A 6439-nucleotide genomic window follows, 5' to 3' on the forward strand; every position below is an offset into this window, starting at 1 on the left:
CCAATTGAGAGAGAGTTAGTAATTAGAAGAAATAATAAGGATATAAGTAACTAAACAAAAGAACCAGTAGACACATGCGCACACACATACACACGCGCGCGTACACACACACACATACACACACACACACACACACACACACAGAGAGAGAGAGAGAGAGCTAAATAGAAAATATAACGAGGAGAGGATTAACCAAATAGAAGAACAAATAGAGAGAGAAGTAACCAAACAGAAGAACCAACAGGCAGAGGACCAACTAAATCGAAGAAAAAACTAAACTAACTAGACAAAATCATACCAAACTAATAAAAAAAAAGGAAAATTAAGGGTGTACATGACCAATATCAAATCCAACGGTTAAAGAATCAACTAAATCTATATATGATCTAATCTTGATCTTGAAGCACACAGAGTATTAGACGACATGACGAGAAGATTGTAGACATCCATCCAAATGATTTTTTATTCAATAGAGCCTATCACTAAAAACAAATCAAAACAACACACTTCTCAAACTTTTGGGAACTCAATAGTTGTATCTATCAGTAGCTTAAGGAGGATAACAAAAAAAATTTAGATACTGTTATGAATTTGTGATTATCAATAAAAAAATGAGAGAAAAGTATTATTGATAATATCCATCGACTTGATAAAGTCTGATTCAACTAAGGGACCGACTCTTTGTATTGATTTTTTTTGGACAAGGTATTATCTTATTTAAGTACCTGTGATGCGGGAAGAGTGTCAACGGAGGTGCAATTGTATATAGATGAAAGAGTTTTTGCTTAAGTGGGAACATATAAATTGATAAATTCGCACTTGAGGGGATATTATTGTGATTCAAGTGTGAGTTTGAAGTTCCAAATTGTTTGAAAAAGTGGAGGTTAGGCACTTTACAAGTGAGAGGATCAAAATACCTAACGTGTTAAGGTTTTTTTTTTGGTGAATGTGATGTCTCTCATTTGTGTGGTTGCTCTTGAGCCAATATAGATACTCCATGACCCATCAACAAACAATGATTTTACCATGACCAGATTGACAAGCGTTGATACCATATTAGAATTAAAGTTTGGTCTAACTCATGGGTGAGATGATTATTTCACATATAATCAAAGCTGAACACAATGTGCGATTTTGTTTCTCTTAAGAAAAATCAAGCAAAAAACCTCACTTATGAGTTAGACCATACTTTAATTGTACTATGGTATCAGAGCCTATCGATCAGGCCAATGACCACCTACTATTTTTATCGACGCATCAACCTAAATTGTGTTGGAGTGAGGGCGCGTATTGAAAAAATTTCAAGTTTCGCATTGGTTAAAGATAGAGACTGAGAAAATTTTATATAGATCTCACCTTAAAAACTGGTTTTGTAGAATGGGTTAGGTCAAATTCTAATTTTAATAACATTATATTTTTAAAAGAAATTACCCTTCCATATATTTTAGTCTATTTTTAGAGTTTTAAAATATTTTTAAAATATAAAATATAAATTTTGATAAATACTATAATCAAATTTTTGTCAATTTATTTTTTGTCAATTAATCTAATGACTGTAATTTACCCATTAAAAATGAACAAGTGCGATGTCGTTGCTTTAAACTTATATTCTTATATTATATGTCTTTTTAGAACACTCGACTAAGTTACTTTAATAAGACATCAATTTTTTTTTTGTCTCTACTACCAAATATTTTTGGATCCACCATTAAAAATGAAAAATATTAAATGGAGCATATCAAATCTCTAAAAATATTAGTTAGTGTACAACAATAATCAATGAATCTCTAAGGCATTGTTGTTTTTGGCTTTTCTTCTGTCCAATCCTTTGATAATTCAAGACGCAAGATGCACATTTACAAGATTTTAGATAAGTAGATATCAAGTCAAATTTCAATGAAAATCATTAATGCATTACCTTCATCCATACACTGTATTGTTTGCTTACTCAAAGAATATATCTTTGTCTCCTTTACTTTTAGTCTTGGACTCATTTCACTTTTTTCTATTTTTGTTTAAACATTTCACCTCACCTAATGAAATTGTTACAAGGTTGCTCCTTTATTCATTCCTTTTAATTTCTTGCGTGTTGTTTATAATTTGCAGAAGCTTAAAATTTAGTCAAAAAACCATGCCATATGAAACAAATATGGCAATAATATATAGTGGTGAGGACCACAACCGTTTTGTAGACGTGCTTGTATTGAATTTCTTCTTTAATTTTTCCAACTACATTTGAGTTGATCCACATGCTTTGAATGCTGATGCTAAATTAAGAAAGACAGATTTCATATTAATTAGAACCATCATTATCATAGTCAAGATATATAGTAAGAATCATTCTTTTCTTATCATACTAACATGCGTTGGGGGTTAATAAATTATCATATCAATCATGCATGTATTCTAAATCTGATCTATGTAATCAATTATTTTTACTACTGTTTTTAATAATCGTGCTCTCCAAGCATGCAAACAACCGATAATTTCTCTAGGCAACCTTAAAATTAACCTCACGCTTCCTAATAGTAGCACTTTTAGTATAATACTCTTGCACATTTTTTACTATTCAATTTGTTATTTTCGGAGATTTTGAAAAACTTTATATTTTTAATGCATTTTTTAAGCTTCTAATAAATATTTACAAAGTAAGCATTTTTGTTTATTAAATCTATGTATTTATACATATGATTTTGGATTTCTACCGAAGTTTTCATGAAAACAATGTTTTTTTATTGGCATTTTTGAAATTTCTGATAAAAATCAATTTTCTGCATGCATTTTTATTGGCATTTTTGAAATATTGGCTAAAATCCAATTTTTTGCATGTACTTTTACCGTTATTTTTTAAAATTGTAGTATTTTAAATGGATTTTTATTGGTATTTTTGAAATTGCTTGGTAAAAAAACATACATGCATACCAACAAATTCAAAAAGGCAGGTAAGATATCAGATTTTTCAAAAATATCTATAAATTCTGGGTCATTTTGCAAATTCTTAAAATATTTGATAGTTCATATTTTTTTTTGTTTTGTTTCATTTCCAGATTTTTTGGAAAATTCGAAAATTTTTGTCACGCATCGGATTTTTTTGAAAATATCGATGAAAATGTATACTAAACTTTTTGAATGGCCTAGCGAATTTTTGATTTACCGATCAGATTTTTCGCACGAGATTGTTAGTAAAATAAATGAGAGGGATATTTTTTATATTAGGAAAAAATAAGGGGTGTCAAGTCAAAATAAAAGCGTGTCAGGCGACAATCTCCAAACTATCCAAGATCATATAATTTCAATCTGAATCAATGACCAATACTTTTTCACAATTTCACACTAGATTAGATCCACTTTAGCGGCGCTTATTATGGGGATTTTTATTGCACTCTAATTTTCTCACGAACTCTATTAAACTTCGACTCCAAAAATGCTTATTTTTAGAGGTTATTTTTCAAAGGCATTCAATATTCTATATTGTTTATTTGGCGTCACTTTAAAAAGTTAAGGGAATGTGTCTGAGATATATTTTCCAAACACACCTGGTTCAAAAGATAACATTTGGAATCTCTAATAATATATCATGACATAGTCTTGTTAAATCAGCTCAGTTGGTAGCTTTGTAGGGACATCAAATACAGGGTCACAAGTTAAAACCTATGACACCCCATTTATTCACCTTTAAAAATGTAAATTCTAGCCACTAGGCTACTTGATAAAAAAATATAACACGGACATAGCATTTTTCTCCCTCCATCCATTTAATAACATTTCAATAAACCCCAAAACACCATAAATCCCATTTGGTCACCATCACACCTTCATCCATTATCTTTATCACTCTCAATCATTACTCCAACATATTTCACTCCTAACCTTAACTCTTTCACTCTCTTATCGCCTTTTGTTATTTTTATTTTTATTCTTTCTCAATTTTTTGATGGACTTGATGAATAAACGTTGATACTCCTTAGACCTTGAGAGAACTCGTGAGTTTAATTGGGGAGTTTTGTATTTGGTTTACTTCTACTTCAAGCAATATGAAGCAAGTAAGTTCAGGACAAGATAAGATAGGTAAAAATTGTATCTTTCAAGTAAATGACATGTCAGACTCAACTCATATACCCATATCTATTAGAGCATGTTTTGAGATAGTCTGGGTATGTGCCGACTATCCATATGGACCCTGCTATTGAGCATCCGCCTACAATGTATTATAAATATTTTATATGATATTTGATTAATATTGTAAGCATTATGTACCAAAGGATGTACAAAAGGTGTCTTTAGTATATGAGAGTTTTAGGAAGACACACTTTTATGGAACAAAATACATGTGGAGAGGTGTGAGGCATACTCAAAAGATAAAGTATTTTTATATTATTTATTTATCGTTTACTTCTTAGACAATTATTTAAATTTGTAATGACTTTAGGTACATTTTGAGTTGTAAGTTATGGCATAACTAGATTTATATTGACTTTGTGTACTTTTTGATTGCTTAGTTTTATGAATGCAACATTTATGTAACTTCTTATTTATGATCATTTATAAAAAGCAGGACACCCTAAACCCTAATTATATTTTTTCTTTTTATAAATATACATTGCAGAATAAGTATCTCATGTATTCAATATAGGGCTTTACATTAACATGGGTAAGATAAAACTTATCATAATTGAGTACTTGCTGAAAACACAGAATCAAACCTAACAACATGAAAATAATTAATCCTGGCCCCGATGTCACAATACCAGAGCCTTATTATAACCAACATTCAAGCCAACTTAATAGTTCATCAATAATAAACATAAAGAAAACTAAATAAGTGGTCTCCTACATCATCTTCAATGTCCTTACAACAAGGTGGTTACTCCTGATTCTCTACCAGAGAATACTCTACATATAGATCCATATTGGAGAACATAGAAACAAAGGGGTGAGAATGCATTTTACAAAAATATAAGGTATAATAATAGTAAAGGGCAACATAAATCACAACATACCTGGTTACACTCTTCTACAACACTCTTCTAGATGTTCGTAAACCCTCAATGTCTAGGAGTACATGTGATCTACGTACACACTACATCATCATTCGCTAAACTCTACTTCTATAAGCACACGCGAGCTACGCCCAAACTACAACATTGTCTGATACGTCCTAGAACCTCAATGTCTAAGAGTGCATGCGGGCTACGTAATACTACACACTCTCTAGATAAAACCTACTATGATCTTGTATGATGAATGATGATTGTATAGACACAAATTCCTTCTGAGCCTCTATACCATTTCGAAACATATTAACCTTGATTACCACATTATGGTTCCCACAAGGTTTACTATACATTCACTTTGATTTTCCATATTAGGCTTCACAAGTATTTTATCAAAACATTTGACTTATGTCCTAAGAGTATTCTCACAATTACTCATCATTCACCAAATTATTCATAACAAGTATTTTATCAAAATATTGGAATCATTCACAACATTATTCATTATTCACAATTTGATCTATACATATAACCATCATGAATACTTTACCACAAAATAGCTCCTTGCATTAGCTTTCTAACTCATATGATCGCACCTTAGTCTAAGTTTCTAACCTCAAGTTATTAGGTTTTGAAAATTCCCAAGCATGTAATCGATTTCACATTCAATGAAATTGATTTCACTCTACAAATTTTCACTTTTTTCGCACCCGTAATCACTTTTAAAATCCATCCAAGCCCTACTTTCAATACCCTTACAAAATCATAGTCTAAAACACATCCTGACATCAAATTTTCATCAATTTAACAAGATTAATAGATCATAACACATCTTCTTGGAAAAGTTCGGGCTTTTCTCCTCAAAATGCTATGTACCTTCTCTTTTTTCCTGTTTTCTCTCTCTCTCTCTCTCTCTCTCTCTCTCTCTCTCACTCTCTTTTCAAAAGTTCATATTTTTAATCACATCCCTTTTGACTCTCATTTATTCCCCACTACTCTCTCTTTCCAACTTCCTTTTTCCCATTTATTCCACATAATTCTAATTACTTAATTCCCACTAATTCACAATAATAATAATAATAATAATAATAATAATAATAATAATAATTCAATAATAAAATCATGAAATTAAAATAAAAAACCAAATAACAAGCGAATAATATTTTAATAATTTTAGGGTGTTAATACTCTCCACCACTTATTGAATTGTTATTCTAAAACTTTTACCTTAACCGAACAAGTCGGTATAAACTCATTCATTTGGCTTTCTAGCTCGCAAGTTACGCTACTGTCAACAGTTATGTCCCATACAACCTTAAATAAAGGAATTTCATTTTCTCTCAGGTGTTTTACCTTTCGATCTCCAATTCGTAAGGGTGATGTTTCATAAGTTAAGTTATCTCTTATTTGCACATCGTCTGACTTAATCATATGGAACGGATCAG

At 30.7% G+C, this 6439-nt stretch overlaps 1 non-coding gene across 1 annotated transcript; it reads left to right on the forward strand.

Annotated features, from left to right (window-relative positions):
* Positions 1-1081: 1081 nt before the first annotated feature.
* LOC127099464 (small nucleolar RNA Z103) lies at positions 1082-1175 on the forward strand. The gene has a single exon (XR_007793961.1). It is a non-coding gene; the product is annotated as a small nucleolar RNA Z103 (small nucleolar RNA).
* Positions 1176-6439: the final 5264 nt, after the last annotated feature.

This window comes from Lathyrus oleraceus, chromosome 6, assembly GCF_024323335.1.
Source record: "Lathyrus oleraceus cultivar Zhongwan6 chromosome 6, CAAS_Psat_ZW6_1.0, whole genome shotgun sequence".
Taxonomy (NCBI): Eukaryota; Viridiplantae; Streptophyta; class Magnoliopsida; order Fabales; family Fabaceae; genus Lathyrus; species Lathyrus oleraceus.